At 30.6% G+C, this 19478-nt stretch overlaps 1 protein-coding gene across 1 annotated transcript in view; it reads left to right on the forward strand.

Moving 5' to 3' along the window:
• Window positions 1-19478, forward strand: part of LOC142332738 (serine protease inhibitor 88Ea-like) — a 53753-nt gene that overhangs the window by 12711 nt on the left and 21564 nt on the right. The gene's annotated exons all lie outside the window — the stretch shown is intronic.

The following is a 19478-nucleotide window of genomic DNA, read 5'->3' on the forward strand; positions in this document are numbered from 1 at the left end:
ATGTACCACACTGAGAATTCTAATAATTAATTCTTCTCTTGTATTACACTTTCGTTGATGTACTAATAATTTCGAGTAGTCTCACAGGTAGTAAATCCAAAGGTTTTTAAATGTCAGACCAGCTTGGAGGCCTTGAAGCTTTATAAAAGAAAAACCGCATCAAGTTGTGGCTGATTTTATTTAACTAGGTATTAAACGTGAAAAAACTGTAGGATTACAAAACAAAATAATTAAACATTTTTAGAATAATAAACAATAAAAATTAAAAATCAAGTAAGACAACAGATCAGTAAAACAAATTATCATCTTTACAGCTAATTATAAATTAATTTCATTTAAATATGTTTGAAAAAAATTATTTCATAAGTTAGCAATACTTATAGTTAATAATTCCAATAATTAAGTTTTTTATAATACATTTGAATAGCCTGACCCCCGGAGGAGAAGCACTCGCCTTGTGACGACCCCGGTCGCCACACCATCCCCTCCATTCATAACCCTGATAGGCTTTACCGCAGATCGTCTTTTAGACTTTCTAAACTTCAGCAATAAACATTTAAATAAATGAATGAAATAGTTGCGTATATATCATTTTCTAACTATGCCTTATAGATCTTCTAACGAAGAGCACGCAGATATAGTTTTTGTTTATGGGTTCTCCAATGAAAACACACGAACTGTTCACCAACAATGTCATCAAAGATTTCCGTATAGGAGTTTTCAAGCCATAGAATTTTTGGTTTGGTGTTTATGTACCACTGGATAATACCATCTTCATAAACTGCTGATCGGCAATTTGATTTGCTTGATAAGCATCAGGGAAGACGCGTTCACCACTAGATCAACCCGATGGGTTTAACTTACTTAAGTAATTAACTTAATTAAGTTATAAGTTTTTTTTCGATTTGATTTGATCAAATCACTTACTTTCTTTAGGGGAATCATCCCACAGAGTTGTAATTTTAACATCTTCGGTGAATTGATCATCTACCTTAGGAATATGATCAAATCTCCGTTTTCATCATTTCCTTGCGACATTTCCATCTACAAGTTTCTTTATAAGCGTGGTGAATTAAAAAATTAAATTCTTTATTAACAGTATTCTAATTTGTTTTGTTTTTTTCATCCACGATATAATTTCATTATACAATACTGGATATTCCGGTATATTGTAATCATAAAATAAGAAATTTATTTGAGTCGTGTTAAAATATTAAAAGATAGAAATAAATCATGAATAATTCATTGTTTTTTAAAACGAATATTAAAATTTATTTTAGTGCACTTTTCCTTTTTTTTGTTTTTTAACTAATAAAAAAAGGGTTGTTAGCGTAAATGAAAAAAATACCTTAATTTTAGTATTTTAATGAAACAGGAGATAATCTATCAGTTAATAACAGATAAATTATTACTTTTAAGACAACTAAACTAAAACAATGATCGTGATTTATTTCTATTTCAGATGGTTTTATCTATTAAATATTAAACACTAAAATATAATACGTTACTCAAATTCAATACTCGTTGGATTTTCCTGTAAAACGAAATTTTATAGCTACATCACATATTCTTGAAATATCGCGCATATATCAGTTTGTTTCGTAACTAGTCGTATTATATCTGCGCACAAGAGTATGAATTGTGTTATTCGTTTTACAATAACAATTTGACGGTAGTTTTTTTTCAATTAACCTTTGTTAACCTATGAAATTAATAGGTCTTTAACCTAACCATTTAGATTGAGAACTCTATAGGCAATATCAGAAGTTTTTAATGAAATAAAATTTGATGTACTTTTCATATTAAAAAATGTGCACTTGTAATTTAATACGCGTACAAGGAAATCATGTGTTGTCCACAACAGATTTTTAGTTCTAGTAATTTGAATGAGCATATGGCTTTCTCGGAGCTGCGATTTGTCCACGGTTGAATTTAAAGCACTGATAATAACAGAAATCCCTTAAAAATTATCCCAGCAGTGTTTCAAACATTTTTCGAACCTCATGAAACGAGTGTACCATTATAAAAAAAAAGAATAAAATGGAAGATTCAATTTATACTGTAAATATACTACTCTACAAAATGATATTAGTATGTATGTCTGTCTGTGTGTGCGTCCCCCTTTTTTCCTGTTTGACGTCCGGGACTACCGTTAGGTATTGCTTCAGAGGATGTGATAAATGATTTTGTAGCGTGTGTGAAAATGCCATGCCTGACCGGGACTCGAACCCGGGACCTCCGGACGAAAGGTCGAAACGCTACCACTCGTGCCACGGAGTCCGGCTGTAGCTGAAAAGTGTGCGTCACCTTTTTTTCTTTTTTTTTTAAACTCCGGGTCCACAGTTAAGCATGTTTTTTTTTTGAAGAGGATGAGATGAATGCTTTGTAGCGTGTATGAAAGATGCCATGCCTAACCGGGATTCGAACCCAGGACCTCCGGGTGAAAGGCCGAGACGCTACCACTCGCGCCACGGAGGCCGGCTTAGCTGAAAACATGTATATATGATCGAACATGCTATCCGTCAAAAATCATACGTTTTTTTTTTTAAATGTTTATAAACAATAACTAAGAAGAAGCAACGACAACAAATAAGAGCAAAAAGAAAGAACATGCTTACATGAATGAACATACTGCCCGTCAAAAAATCATAAGATTTTTTTCTTAAACGTTTATAAACAATAAATAACAACTGTAATAATAATTATAAAATAAATTAATAAATTTTACTACCGTAATTCATTCATTCAGTATCGTATCAGATCTTAAAACTCAACTATTTTCGATAAAAATAAATCGATATTGAAAATACTATCGATTATCCATTTAGCATTCATTGTTATTTTGTTGGAAGATTACTTTGTCGGCTAGACGCCGCCTGCCAGGGCAACCCCCCGGAAGGCCTAGCTGCGGTGGCTTGCCGTAGGCACGCCCTGCAGCTATTTTAATTATATGAAATTATACCCACTAATGTGTATTAAAGAAAAGGTAAAAAATTACAAAATACATTTTTTATTATTTATTTTATTAGGTTGGATTTTTCTTCCATATTTAAAAAAATAATAATTTTATATATGGAAAACCAATTATTTTTTTAACTAATATTTTATTTAAAACACCTGATTACTTGAAAAGAAATTCTTTATTTTTTCATTTTAAATTCAAAATAAATTATCTATTTAAATCATAAAGAGAAATTTTGTAGCCGTTAAAACAAGGTTACAGTAACTTTCACTGTAATAAACGAACAAGTTAATCCTGAAATCTGATTTTCTTGAGTTTCATCCATTAATCAAGGTTAGCAAATATCATATTTATAATTGTAATTAAAATTTTTATAGATTTCTACCTTACGGAAAAGCAGCTTCATCATTTTCTTGTAAATTTTGTAACAAATATTTCTTCTTTGTACGTAAAATAATATTAAGACATATGTTCTAATGTATAACGAGTATATAGGCCATAAACGTAAAAGAATGACTTTTAGAAATCAAGTAACAGAAACAGGACAAATATACAGACCTCAATTAACCTCATTAACCTCAATATGAAAAATTTATACGTAATATATAAAATCCAGAATATCAACAATTTACGTAACATTAATGTAAAAATTAAAATGTGAAAAAATTAAATTATTAAACGAACAAGATTAAACTATTATATACTTACAAAGAAAGATATAATATAGAATATACTAGAAGGAAAGATTAAAAAAAGAAAACTTCTATTAGAATTTCCATTGAAAAAAAGTAGTGTGGTAATTAATTAATGAAAAAATTCTGGAAGAACAATAATAACATTAATTTGAAAGTGAGATATTAAATCTAATTCAAGATTCTTTTCGATAAAAACGGATTGTGCGTGGGGTTGTTTGTTGTATGTGCTCACATCTTTACTTCCTTGTACGAAGTAAAGGAAGTATTGTAATCGCGAAAAAATTCCGTTTTAGATTTCAACAGAAATATCCATTTCGACGGTCCCTGAATCCATTTTGACTAGTTCGGCGTGAAGTCTCTACGTACGTACGCATAATTCAAAAACGATTAGCCGTAGCATGCTGAAATTTTTGATTTAGGACTGTTGTAACGTTTAGTTGCACCTCCCCTTTTGATAACAATCGACTAAAGCAAAAGTGTCCAAAAAAAAAACCGAAAATCCAAAAAAATTTGGATCTTTTTCTTAACTGTAGTTATAAGCCCCCATTTAGAGCTTTTCAACGATATATATCATAAATGGTACTTATTTTCATTGGTTTCAGAGTTATAGCCAAATAGAATTTTAATTAATGAAATATTTGGATCTTACGGGAAGACACATAGGTTCGAATCAGACTTCAGCTACTTTTGTAACATTTTTTTTTTTTTTTTTTAATTTAAGTATATTGATTTATTAATAATTATTAACCTCTCATTATAAGAAATTTTTATGATGAATAATAATTCAGTAACAAAATAAAAAATCAGAAGTTTTTAGTGAAATCAAATTTTATGTAGTTTTCATTGTAGTGTACAAGTAAAGCTAGCGGGTTGGTCTAGCGGTGAACGCGTCTTCGCAAATCAGCTGATTTGGAAGTCGAGAGTTCCAGCGTTCAAGTCCTAGTAAAGTCAGTAATTTTTACACGGATTTGAATACTAGATCGTGGATACCGGTGTTCCTTGGTGGTTAGGTTTCAATTAACCACACATCTCAGAAATGGTCGAACTGAGACTGTACAAGACTACACTTCATTTACACTCATACATATCATCCTCATTCATCCTCTGAAGTATTACCTGAAAGGTAATTACCGGAGGCTAAACAGGAAAAAGAAAGAAAGGTGTACAAGGAAATCGTGTTGTCCACATCAGATTTTTATTTTAGTTGCTGTTGGCGCACAGGTGATCAAATGTGGGGCGCCGGGCGGATCCGTGCAGCGCACGAATGATTCATTCGTTGGAACGATTTTTATTTCTCCAACGATTCATTAATTCGAATTATTTATACTTCTTGATACGAACGGGTCATAAGCCTTATTTTACTAAACACTAGTAAAAAGACGGGATTTTAATTTTTTGGGTTCATTAAGTGTCAAAACGTCATCTGGTGAAAACCGCATATGCCCAAATTGAATCGATTACAATACTTTCCCTTCTAAAGCTATAGCTCTACTATAGCGGTAGACGGAAAAGTAAAATATTTTAGTTCTATATATGATGTGTAAACTTTAATTTTTTTTTTTTAGATATTAAAACCGAAGGGAGATAGAACAAACGAATAAAAAAAAATTATATTTCAATTTCAATTTTTGTAGGAATTGATTTTTTATTTTTTTTAAATTATTTACATATAAATAATATTAAAAAAAAAAATTAAAAATCTGTTTTAATAATAAACGTAGTAAAACCTTTTTGCATTATGCATATATGACGTATACATTATATAATATGTAGTATATACTCGTATAACCTTTTTTGAAAATTTTTACATCATATATAGAGCTATTAAGAAATGTTTAAAATTTGTTTATTTTTATTTTTTCCGTTATCATTCTATATTTCTCAATTATTATTTAATTTATCTTAGTAACTATATGGTAACCGTTCAGTTACATTTTGTACGCATGAAAAATGCCAAATCTGACCGGGATTCGAATCCAGAACCCTATGGATGAAAGGCGAGACGCTATCGTTTTGCTATGGAAGTAGGCTTATTTTTTTTAAATTAGAAGTTTTTTCATACGAAAATTTAAAAAATAAAATATTTTTAAAAAATTTGATAAAAATAACATGTATTAACGTTTCTTGAGTACCTTTGATCATATAATTTACCTATTTCTTTACTTTGAATTTTTTTGTACAAATTTTTTGATGGCCAGTTCTTTGTGTATTTTTTTTTTGTTTTTAAATAAATATATATTTATTTGTTAAGTCGTAAAATATTTTTCTTTTAAATAATCATTTTTTTTTACATGAATTATTAACAAAAGGTAAACATAAAATTAAATAAAAACGAAGATAAAAATTAATAATTTTGTTGATTTATGATGACCTTGAAATTGAAAGAATAAATAATTATTCAACATAACACGATTTTTTGCGTTAAAAATAAAACTTTTAAAAATAATCTGTAGAAAATAAATTTTACTCATTAATAAATAAATAAGTTATTTATTTCAAGACAACAATAGGCTTACGCCTAATTATAGTCTAGCTTTCTTATTTTTCCTGTTTAGCCTCCGGTAATTACCGTTCAAATAATACTTCAGAGGATGAAATGTATGAGTGTAAATGAAGTTTAGTCTTATACAGTTTCAGTTCGACCATTCCTGAGATGTGTGGTTAATTGAAATCCAACCACCAAAGAACACCGGTATCCACGATCTAGTATTCAAATTCGTGTAAAAATAACTGACTTTACTAGGACTTGAACGCTGGAACTCTCGACTTCCAAATCAGTTGATTTGGGAAAACGCGTCCGAGCACTAGACCAACCCGATGGGTTAATTATATTCTAACTATATAAATAAAAATTTAAATGTTCGTTTGTTTAAAATCTTAAATCTCCGAAAGTTCTTCACTGATTGCTTTGAAATTTTGACAATGTTGCATTCGAATACGCGCGTGTTTTTAAATACCTGCTATTTATAATCTAAGATGTCACACCTGTGACAGGTAAAAACACTTTTTTCTTTTTTTTTTTTTAAAAAACAGCGCTATCTGTTGGACGTTAAAGCAACATACGCTATACTAAATATTTTACGATTCCATTTCAATGTTTCCGATATGTGTATCCGCTATTGACTAAAAAAGTACTGGACAAATTTACGCGCAGGGAAAAAGGGAAAAATCGGAAAAGCTAAAAGAGAAAAAGGGTAAAACAGGAAAAGAAAATGGAAAGTGGTAAGGAGAAAAAAATAAAAGGGGAAAGCGGAAGGAGTAAAGGGAAATAAGATAAAGAGAAATGGGGGGGAAGGAAAATAAAGGGAGGAAATGGGGAGAGGAGAAAATTGGAAAAAAGAAAGGGATATGGTAAAAATGAAAATGGGAAAAAGAAATATGGAGAAGAGGAAAAGAGAAATGGGGAAAAGGAAAGGGGGAAAAGGTAAAAGGGAAAAGAGAAATTAAATTTTGTGAAGTTCCGTAATGTTCATTTTGTTAATGTTTTATCAATCTTTCAATTGTGTTCGTTTAATCTATATATACTCAAATCTAGAAACAGCGAAGCATTGCCGGGTCTGCTAGTGATAAATGAATTCTTTAGAGTATGAAACTCCCATGTCTGACTGAAATTCGAACCCAGGACGTGCGGATGTGTCCAAAACACTACCAGTCCGCCATGGAATTCGGAAAATTAAATTTGTAGAAATATTTTTAAAATGAATTCATCTGGCTTTGATGAATCAGTATAATTATGAAATGATCATAAACATTTTATTAGTGATAAGTAATAAATATGATTATTTTTTTTACGATAGAATTATTTATTATTTGATTTTACTAAGAATTATTTGAGCATTAGAATTTTATTTCTTAATAATTCTATATGTACATTCTTACTTTTTATCAATGAATTTATTTTTATTACCTTTTTTTAAATCTAGTTCTTTTGAAGTCGTATAAGAACAAAAACAATTTTAAAAAGATGTAATTTAAAGAAATATTGAATATTGTTTTTTTTATTTTTTGTAATATTATTTATTTTAACATTTTTTTAATTTTTTTTTTACATTAAATTAAATTTAAAACACGAATCGATATACAGAAAACGTTATCCATACAAAAAAAAAAAAACAAACCGATTCAAAAATGAAAACGAAATGAATATTATTTTAATAAAAATAAAAATTAAGAAATTTATAGAAAATACATAAAAGAGGACTGAACTGATGAATTAAATTCACCATAAAAACTTGAAAAGCTTGTCCGTGAGAATATAGAGTATAGTAGTGTAAGAAAAATGGCATGCCTGACCGGGGTTCGAACCCGGGACCACCTCCCAGATGAAACGCTAAGACGCTACCATTCCACCACGGAGATTGGCAATTGTTTTATTATTTATTTACTAGATAAAACTTTTGAAATTGGTAATTTATATAATTTTAATTTATATAATATTTATATGGTTTTCAGATATTTTTTAAAATTATTTTTCATACCGTATACCAAGAATACTTAAAAAAACATAATTAATATTAGAGTATTTATACATTAGAGTAACGTATATATACGTTACTTTATAAACAACCTAGGGCACTGGCTTGATCTAGTGGTGAACTCGTCATCGCAAATCGCTGATTTCGAAATTTAGAGTTCTAAGGTTCAAATCCTAGTAAAGGCTTTTATACGGATTTGATTAGAAGATCGTGGATACCGGTGTTCTTTGGTGGTTGGATTTAAATTAACCACACATCTCAGAAATGGTCGACCTGAGATGTTACAAGACTACTTTTTCATTTGCATTCCTACATATCATCCTCTGAAGTAATATCTTACGGTGGTTTCGGAGGCTAAACAGAAAAGGGTAGTAAAAAATGACTAAAAAAATTACAAACTTCCTCTTTACTTCCTTGTACGAAGTATTATAATCGCGAAAAATTTCGGTTTCCAGATTTCAACGGAAATATACATTTTTACCATCCCTGAATCCATTTTGTTTAGTTTCGTCGTGACGTCTGTACGTACGTAAGTATCTCTCATAACTCAAAAACGATTAGCCGTAGGATATTGAAATTTTGGATTTAGGACTGTTGTAATATCTAGTTGTACACTCCCCTTTTGATTGCAATAGATTGAACCAAGAGTCCAAAAAAGCCCAAAATCCAAACAAATTTTGAATTTTGGGCTTAAAATAGTTAAAAAAATAACCGACTTTGACCGACTACGTTGGCCTGTATTTGGTCTTATAACTCTGTACCTCGTTGACCAATTTTCTTAAAATTTGGTAAAAAGGTACCTTCAGGGAGAAAGAATGTATTAATTTTTTTCAAAAAGTGGAAAAAGAGGTGAGGGTCTTTTGACTGAAATAAAATTTCAACAAATAAAAATCAATAACGTTTTTGGTATTATAGAAAAAATTTTTCGGTTCCTTCAATTAGATGAATTTTTTTCTTTAACCTAACTGTCATTACATGTTACATAAATCAATATAACAGTTATTCCATGCCTGTCAAGGATTCGAACCCGGGCGTCTCGGCCTTTCATCTGGAGGTCTTTCATTCGAATCTCGGTCAGGCTTGGCAATTTCACACGTTACAAAATTGCTATTTCATCTCATCCTCTGAAGCAATAAATAACTGTGATCCCAGAAGGTTAAAAAAAAGATCAGTATAACAAAAAAGTAATAAATAATTATATTTGTACGTAAGATACTCGAATAAAACTTAGGAACTGCTGGACTGATTATTTTTTCCCTTCATTTATTGAAATTTGACAAAAATTGAAAGTTTTTTGTTATAGATGAATAAGTAAAATGTTTAAACCAAAAAGCATGTTGGTTTTTTTTTTAACCTCCGGGACCACCGTTAGGTATTGGTTCAGAGGATGAGATGAATGATTTGTAGCGTGTGTGAATATGTTATGCCTGACCGGGATTCGAACTTGGGACCTCCTGATAAAAGGCGAGACGTTACCACTCGCGCCACGGAGGCCGGCTACTCACTCTTATTGGAACATATTTTCTGTTGATAATAACAAGGAGTTTTGCAAACGAAAACTAAAAATAGCCTAATTTTTCTTCTTCTTTTTTTGGTATGAAAGAGCGGATGTCAACAGTTATGGTCATAAGCCGATAGAAATTGGTAGAGTATGAAAAGATGTCATTCCTGATCGGGATTTAAATCCGGTGCGGGACGAAATGCCGAGACACTACCTATTCAGACACGAAGAGGTCGGCAGACTAAATTTTATCTTTGTGTATTTTTTATCAAAATCGGGGAAATAATAGCTCTACTCTAAATAATAACTCTAGAGTATAATATACTCTACTTTGAATGTTATTTATTTAATAAATAAACAAAATATTTAACAAAAAGTTATATATATATATATATATATATATATATATATACATAATTTTATAATTTAACGTGTGTGTGTGCGCGTGTGAGAGAGAGAGCCTGTTTTATAATAAATGTTTCACACTTTGATATTAAAACGAAATTTATCTGCATAGTTTCCGTGAGTGAAAGTTGGTATCATTTAACATTTTCCATACGTAGACGAGTGACGTAATTTTTAATAGCCTTATAAAGTGTGTGTGCGTGCGTGTGTGAATATATATATATACTATATAATTATTATATTCGTACATATATTTTTAAAAATTCATTTCATGTTCACGTTATTTCGTACAAAATTAAAATTACCGTTTTTTTCGATTTATATCGTTTTTTTTTTTTTGTAGTTCGTACGAGATCATAAAATATTTTAACGAAACTTAAATTATTTACTTATTTTCTTTTAACAAAATATAAAACGTCAATACAATGATATCTGATACTGTTCATATGAAATGTTCATTAGTGATTGCCTCCTCATAATGAAAAATGGTTTAATAAAATTTACTTTTTCAAAATGCATTTTTAAAAAACAATGTATTAGAAAAAAGAAGTAGATCCGCTCTTTTTTCTGTTTTGATGAATTAAATTCACCACAAAGATTTTAAAGATTATACGTAGGAATATGGAAATTAAATTTTATATCGTATAAAAAAATACCATGACTGACCGGGATTCGAACCCGGAACTTCCGGATGAAAGGCCGAGACGCTACCACTCCACCATTGAAAACGGAAAACATTTTTAAATAAAACAGTTTTTTTTTTACATTGTAGGCTGACCTTTATATTTTAATACAGTGATAAAAGCTTACATTTATTCTATAAAATCAATTGCAATAATTTGCTATGAAAACATTTATTTAACCAATAAGGTTTTAAGAAAATATTCAAAATTTCTACTTTGTTTTAGATTGCACATTCCATTGGAACAGATATCGTGATTGAAAGTGAATTCACTTTTTAATACCTTTTTGTTTGCTTTATTTTAACTCAAAGTTTTTTTTTCAATTTTCAATTTGTTTCATGTTTGTCATCAAATCTTGCATCCTTAATTTTCTTTCTGACATTGTATTAGGTGACAATACAATATTTCCCCATTATTTTTGCAAACATCCCCCCCCCCCACCGTACGGGGGTAAATTTGTAAAATATATAAAAGTGACAAAAAAAAGTTTTGTTAATTAATAATTGCATTTCAATAATCAAAAACTTTACTCTTTGGTAACTTAGTAAAAAAGTATCCAAAAGTATATTGATGATTTCATAATTGGGGTATCGGTTTTTTTTACAAATCTTTACGTTTTAGGATCCAACCAGTTCATCTAGACCATTGATTCTCAAACTTTTTCGCCCACTGTTCACATTGAGAATCAAAAATTTTCCAGCGCCCCCAAAATTTTTAAACTTTTTTTCTTCAGTCATTTGACTGGTTTGATGCAGCTTTCCAAGATTCCCTCTAGTGCCAGCCGTTTCATTTCGGTATACCCCTTACATTCTACATCCCTAAAATTTTGTTTTACATTATTCCAAAAGTTGTGTCTGCACAATTTCGTCCATCTACCTGTTCCTCCAATATCAAGGCGATTATTCCAGGATGCCTTAATATGTAACCTGCAAGTCTGTTGTCTCTTCTTTTAGCTATATATTTCCAAATTTTTCTTTCTTCATCAATTTGCCGCAACACTTCCCCATATGTCACTTTATCCACCCATCTGATTTTTAACATTCTCCTATAGCACCACGTTTCAAAAGCTTCTATTCTTTTCTTCTCGGGGTACTCTGATCGTCCAAGTTTCACTTCCATATAAAGCTATGCTCCACCACATACTTTCAAAAATTTTTTCCTGACGTTTAAATTAATTTTTCATGTAAACAAACTATATTTCTGACTGAAGGCTCGTTTCGCCTGTGCCATTTGGCATTTTATATTGGTCCTGCTTTGTTCATCTTTAGTAATTCTACTTCCCAAATAACAAAATTCTTCTATCTCCATAATCTTTTCTCTTCCTATTTTTACATTCAGTGGTCCATCTTCATTATTTCTACTAAATTTCATTACTTTCATTTTGTTCTTGTTTATTTTGATGAGGTAGTTCTTGTGTAGGATTTCATCCATACCGTTAATTATTCCTTCTAAAACTTTTTTACTCTCAGCTAGAATTACTATATCATCAGCAAATCGTAGCACCTTTATCTTTTCACCTTGTACTGTTACTCTGGATCTAAATTGTTCTTCAACATAATTAACTGCTAGTTCTATGTAAAGATTAAAAAGTAACAGGGATAGGGAACATCCTTGTTGGACTTCCTTTCTTATTACGGCTTCTTTCTTATGTTCTTCAATTATTACTGTTGCTGTTTGGTTCCTGTAAATGTTATCAATCGTTTCTTCTATCTCTGTATTTGAACCCTAATTATTTTTAAATGCTGAACATTTTATTCCAGTCTACGTTATCGAATGCCTTTTCTAGGTCTATAAATGCCAAATATGTCGGCTTGTTTTTTTTTAATCGTCCTTCTAATATTAATCTGACACCTAAAATTGCTTCCCTAGTCCTTATACTTTTCTTGAAACCAAATTTGTCTCCTAACACTTCTTCCACTCTCATCTCAATTCATCTGTACAGAATTCTAGTTAAGATTTTTGATGCATGGCTAGTTAAGCTAATTGTTCTGTACTCTTCACATTTATCTACTCCTGCTTTCTTTGGTATCATGACTCTTTTTGAACTCTGACCGAATTTCCCCTTTTTCGTAAATATTACAAACCAGTTTAAATATAACACGAATAATAATATATATATTACTATTACAACTGCCTTATTTCTTAATATCTGCGGGTGACAAAGAAAATTTACATAATAAATGTACATGCACTTGTATATTGTTGTAAGTTTGAGAAAGGTGTAACATGATACATATTTTAAAATTAAAATAACTTTGACCTGTTTCTTTCATAATTAATGTAGACATATAAATATATTGACATGTTTTACCTTGTCAACAAAATTATGATATATGCTATTACATACGTATAATAGTATACTTTTATTTAGTTTGTTTGTTTTTAGAATTATATTATGTGAAGGTCATTTGAAAACATTAAATGACAAATGGAAAAATCTGTATTATAATATTAATTAGAATGTATTTATACATTAAAAATACTTGCTGATTTCATAAATAATTGATGGATGAATCCATTACTTGATGAAAATCCATCATAACAAAAGAAATTAATTTTTATTTGATTTTCATAAAATTACTCATAAGTATCACAACAGCTGTTTCAGTATATAATACCTTCCTCAGGTGTTAAACAAATAGAATAATAAAGCTAAAAGTACATAAAACAAGGTAAATACAAAAGCCAAAAGCGATAAATTGTACACAGATAACAATAGGACTCTACACATGTTCAGGAATATATAAATGTAACAATCTGTTAAATTTGCCTATTAATTTAATAGATAGTTCATTTATATAGAGGATGTTTTAAATAGGATGCAACCCTTTTGTTTGAAGACGTGAATTTATTACAAAAGTATTATTGTTAATTAAATACTTATACAACAGTATTCAAATTACATTTAATATCTTTACAATAGATATTGAAAATAATTTCCGGTGATCCCGAACTTTTCTTATTGTTTGCTCAGTAATGTTTGAAATTTCACTTTTAATGTTAGCCTTCAATTCGTCAAGTGTATAAGGATTGTTTTTAAAATCTACACTTTTTAAATACCCCCAAAGGAAAAGGTCTGCTGGTATAAGATATGGGAATCTAACTATTTGATATCAAATGATGGCCAAAAAATTTCTGTAATATATTCAGCTTTTCATTAGCAATATGACACATTGCGTTATCCTGCTGGAACCGACATTCTCGTTCGTGTAACTCTAACTGGTAATAAATTGTTCGATAAAATTGCAATAACTACACCACTTATAGATTTGTCAAAAAATAAAAGCCTTATTACACGATCCGAAAGATCGCACACTAAATGCCAATTTTACGTTCGTGCAATTTTAAAAGTTTATAAGTGTATTGTATAAGTTTATACAGGATTTACGGGGATGGTATGCTTTGAACTCGTTTTTAAGTGCAACGGATGCCCAGATGCTCACCAATCACCCGAATTTGAACCAATATCTTTTTCGGTTCCGCCTGGCAGCTGATGAGCTGTGCGTCTGCGAGGTGGTCCAGTCAATTGGACACCTGATTTTTGACTGCCCTGCTCTTGGGGGGGCCAGAGATCGGACCATCCTGGAACTTAAAGGTCAAGGATAAAATTGGCCACTTACATGCGGCGAGTAAATGTGGCGAGAGCCGTATTATCGGACTGTGTGGGAGTTCCGAGATGCGGTTTCTTTGTTCAACCGGCATCTGTAGTTTGGTTAAGGGAAAGACTCTTACCACATTGCCTTCTCACACCTTGAGGGTTCCTGATGCCATCATCGACCCCCCTCCCCACTCTTGCTTGTGGTTGAGCCAAAGCTTCCCCTAGGCATCAGAGCTGCCTCCCTTGCCCTACACAGCGGCCACGATTTGCCCCCGGATGATAATTTTTTTTTTCTTTAAATGTGCCTCAGCCAATTAACTAAAAAAACATAACTATTACATGATAAGGGTACATACTTATTCTATTTACATTACAAACACAAACATTGGTGATAGTGGTAGTCTCTTAGCGCTGCAGGCATCACTTCCTAATGATTTATGAATATATACATATACAAGTTCAACATAGAAAAAAAGAAACAACATTATCTATTTTTCACAAAGGTGTATAAACACTGTTTGCAAAACACACCAAGATCATCATTTCATTAAAACTAAATAAAAGCATAATATAAAAAGAGTTTAAACAATAAAATAATCTTCAAAAAGATGCCTTGCCTCCCCTGTGTGACACATTGGATTACTCATTTTATCAAGTAATGTGATAGATGTCATAGCACTAACAACGCTTTTATTTCAGCGCTATCTCCATTAGTCTCCAATAATTCATGGTATGTATATATACACATTTAAGGCTGTTTATATACACATTACAACTGTTACATCCAATAACCTAACCCAGTAATACCCTGAGAAGACTCTACAACACACCATAACTTTTGTGCTTTGAATTAGTCTTTCATGAAGCTGATAAGGATTGCAAGGCAACCAGTAAATAGATAACACTTGCCAGATAAATGAAATTGAGTCTTGTCAGACATCATCAAATTGTTGAGAATATCTGGTTGATTGTTTTATCATCTGCAGAAGCTGTGTACAGAAATTTCAAGGTGCTTGTAGATCTCTGGGCAATAATTCTTGCACCACTGTATTTTGTACAGATGGAACTTAATATCCAAATGCAACATCCAACAAACTTATTGCGTTGAACTTTGCGGTAAAGCAGCTCATACTGCTGTAATGTTGTCCAGGGTGCAAACCGTGTGTGGCCTAACCCACAGGGTTAGTCTAGTGGTGAACGCGTCTTCCCAAATCAGCTGATTTGGAAGTTGAGAGTTCCAGCTTTCAAGTCCTAGTAAAGTCAGTTATTTTTACATGGATTTGAATACTAGATTGTGGATACCAGTGTTCTTTGGTGGTTGGGTTTCAATTAACCACACATCTCAGGAATGGTCGAACTGAGACTGTACAAGACTACACTTCATTTACACTCATTCATCCTCTGAAGTATTATCTGAAAGGTAATTACTGGAGGCTAAACAGGAAAAAGAAACCATGTGTGGCCTAGCAGGCAGCTTCTTGTTTTGGATGGTGTTGTTCTGAATTGCCTGACCCACCTTGTATTCGCCTTCAACAATGAAACCTGTACATTCCGGCCAGTTTAGAAATGTTGCTGAAACAAACACTGCATTCTTTTGATACTATCAGCATACTTGAAAAAAATGTCAATTGCAAGCTCACAATGTTCATTTGACTTGTGCTCCATACAAATAAAAAGAGCTAACTGCCAAGCCTTGTAATAAGGTGGACAGAAAATGCTTTGAATTGCTCTACGCAATGGCATAAACATCAGCTCCCTAGGAACCTGTGATCAACAACAGTGCACAATTTAAAAATTGTTATTGTTTCTACTGCAGCTTGTGTAAAACAAAACGATAAACATCAGACTGAAAAAAATAATATACTTCGTATCTAATTCATTTGTTCCGCTGATTTTTTAATTTATTTTTCATTATGAAACGCTGTGCAAATTTAAGACTGTTTCGATGTGGAGATTTTAGCCTACATAAATTATTCCTTCTGCACATTTACCCATAGATCTCAGAGATATGCCATCTAACAGATGACCATGAGTTAGATGAGATCCCTACAATTGATCTGTGTCTACGTCTATGCAATTGATGGTTCCTTACACAAAAATTGGAATTTCAATTGCCGGAGTTAAATTTGGCTGGTATTGCCCATAGTCACTGATGTGCTCAAAACTAACTCCATCCTCACCAAAAAATAGTTCCATTGAGCCTCACCTGAAGTGAGAAGGCTTGACTTATGTGTTCCTCGAACACATAATGCTGACTGCGAGCTGATATACTTGCTTTTTAACAGCCCTAAAAACAAAAAAATGGGGTGTTATTTTCTCCTAATCACTTTTCTGTTGACTTATTTCATTTCAGTAGAGAATTGAGTTTTTTTTTGAAAAACTATATGGAAAACTGAAGAAACGTACTCATCTTTTACCAGCCCACTTGTGTTAAACGCCCAGAAAGTAGTAAAATTTTAATGGTAGTTAATATTATAAGTTTTATTAAAATCTATTCAGCAATTCTTGTGTAATACATAGACAATAAAGACAAAGATATTGTTGTAATCTGCTTTAATATTATAAAAAACACAAAGTATAAAATTAAAATAGTAGAAAAAAGCTTAACCAGGCAAAATATTAATTTTATAATTTACATAGATAAATTCACAATAAAGTAATTTCACAATAAGTGGGGTGATAGAAAATTAATTTTATTTATAATTAAGTAACTCGTAGAATGTCAGACTTTATTACGGTTAACTATTTAAGTACATGAAAATGAAAGTTACCATTTTATTATAAAACTTTCTCCTTTGTATTAACAAAACAATGTAATGTATATATTTTTTGTATATGTTTTTATAAATCACATTGATTATAAATGTAATAAAATATAAAATTGTTTTCCATCTAGTACTAACTTAATATTTTTTTAAATAAAACATAATAAATACTCATACCTTTTGATTGGTTATGTGCAGTGTTTAACAGAGAAAGGAGATACTTTATCAATCTGTATCAGGATTTTTTGTGGTTGGGATATATGTAAAGCATCCCAGATACAAGTGGCATTAGTTCTTTTTTTTAAGATTGATTTTTTTAAAATGATGTTCATTACAGTCATTTCATTTAGTAAACATCATGATGTCATTAGTTGGGAGGAATGACATAATCTGTTCAAATTTTCAATATTTTATTGAATATCTTGTGCTTTGTCTCCTAAAAAATAAATGTTGTCTTTAAAACTTAAAATATTTATTCTCCATTCCTTCTATATTGATTCATTCTACTTGTATAGCATTTTTATCACACCTTCAACAACTGTTCGTTAGGTGTAACCGGAGTTCAATGGACTTAGTATCATTCTGATGTATAGCAGTACCTTATTGAAGAAGGCAAGAGGGAAAAACTGCATGTCTCATGTTTCTTGTTAAACTTGGCATTGAATTTATCATTCATGAGAATGGCAGATAATTAGACTTTCAGAAGTGATTTGTGTTTCACATCAGCTCACCCTCAATATCAATAATATATTGAATTGATGTATGTTATATGTTTAGTGCCTTAACCATTTTAGGTGTCATGACAAAGGATACAAGTTACTCATGAAAATACCATAATAATTTCCAAGAATAATGATCATTCCATGCCAACTTCATTAAAGAAAAATGAAAAATGAAGTGATTTGACATTGTTTTTAACTGAGCCAAACACACTGTCATATTAAAATGTTGATCTTTTTAAATTACATATAAATAAGCTCTAATATGAAATTCAGTTACAACAAGATTTGACTTTAATAAAGATATTACTTTTAAAGGACATGTATCTCATAAACAACTTAGCCGTAAGAAAGAATGGAGCAGAAAATATAAAGTAACAAATGTACTCATTCTCCCCTTTTTGTAAAAATATAACTCTTTATATAAACCTCAAACTTCTTACTGTAATCATTTGTGTTAGGCTTATTTCATAGGACATGGAAAACTGATATTATCACTACATAAGGCTCTGTAAAGTAGGGTCGTCCTTTCTTCACTTTATTCCTCATGTTCATAAATGAATCTGACATAGAATAATTGTAACATTTAGGAACATGGCATTTTTGTATGTAAGTTTCATGTTAGGTTATCAAAGTGTTAATTTATGACATCCAATATATAAATATGCAGATAGTTTTTTTTTATAAATTTTATATTAATGGTTTCTGAAATATCAACTTAGAATGGTAATTTTTCGACATAAATTTTTAGGTGTTAAGTTGGGAACACTAATTTACCATAGAGAGAGAGAATTAAACAAATATAAATAGGAAATATAACCAAGTGACTTGGATGTTAATAATCTTAATAATAAAATATTTCTATTTTATTTATTTAATAAAAGTATAATGCTGCAAAATAACTTTAATGTAATAACCTTGTCTGAAATGAAATTGTCCTTCAAACTGTAGGATTATGTAATATATTTTCAACCTAGGTTATATTATGTACTAAGAGCATTTGTTTGAATGTCTGATTAACAAAAAAAATATATGAAAATGTAAATTAAAGAATATCATCACCTAAAGTTTTAAGTTTATATTTTTTTTAATTTTGATAGTAATTTATATAGTAGTCATCATATCATCATTTTATTGGTTATCTGCCCTGAGGTAGGTCCTGTGCACCATGTTCACAATCATGTCTTCTATTCCCAGCTACTTTTTTATGATCCTAATAGTTCCCATTTTCTTTTAGATAGTTTATAATTTTTATTATTTTCAAGCCTCTCTAATTTGCACTTTCTAGCACTATTTTAATCAATTCTTATCTTTCTATGATATATCCCAGGCAATTAGCTTTCCTATTCTAAATTATTTTTAATAATCTTCTGTTCTCATGTGCTCACCTCATTAATTCATCATTCCTCACTCTGTCTGTTCATCTAATCTTCTCTAATTTCTCCATATCTCCATTTCAAATGTCTCTAGTTTTTCCTTTTCTCTCTTTTTATCATATTTGAAAGAACATAACACTTCACAAGATGATTCTTCAGTCTAATTCCTTCTTACTTCATAATAACTATCACTTTCTATTAAATGCTTGTTTCCTTAGATTTTATTATTCGTGTTTTAATTTAGTTCCCAATTTTTCAGTCATCTGTAAACATGGACATCAAGATTTTAATATTTTATT

This window comes from Lycorma delicatula, chromosome 12 (genome assembly GCF_047948215.1).
Source record: "Lycorma delicatula isolate Av1 chromosome 12, ASM4794821v1, whole genome shotgun sequence".
Classification (NCBI taxonomy): Eukaryota; Metazoa; Arthropoda; class Insecta; order Hemiptera; family Fulgoridae; genus Lycorma; species Lycorma delicatula.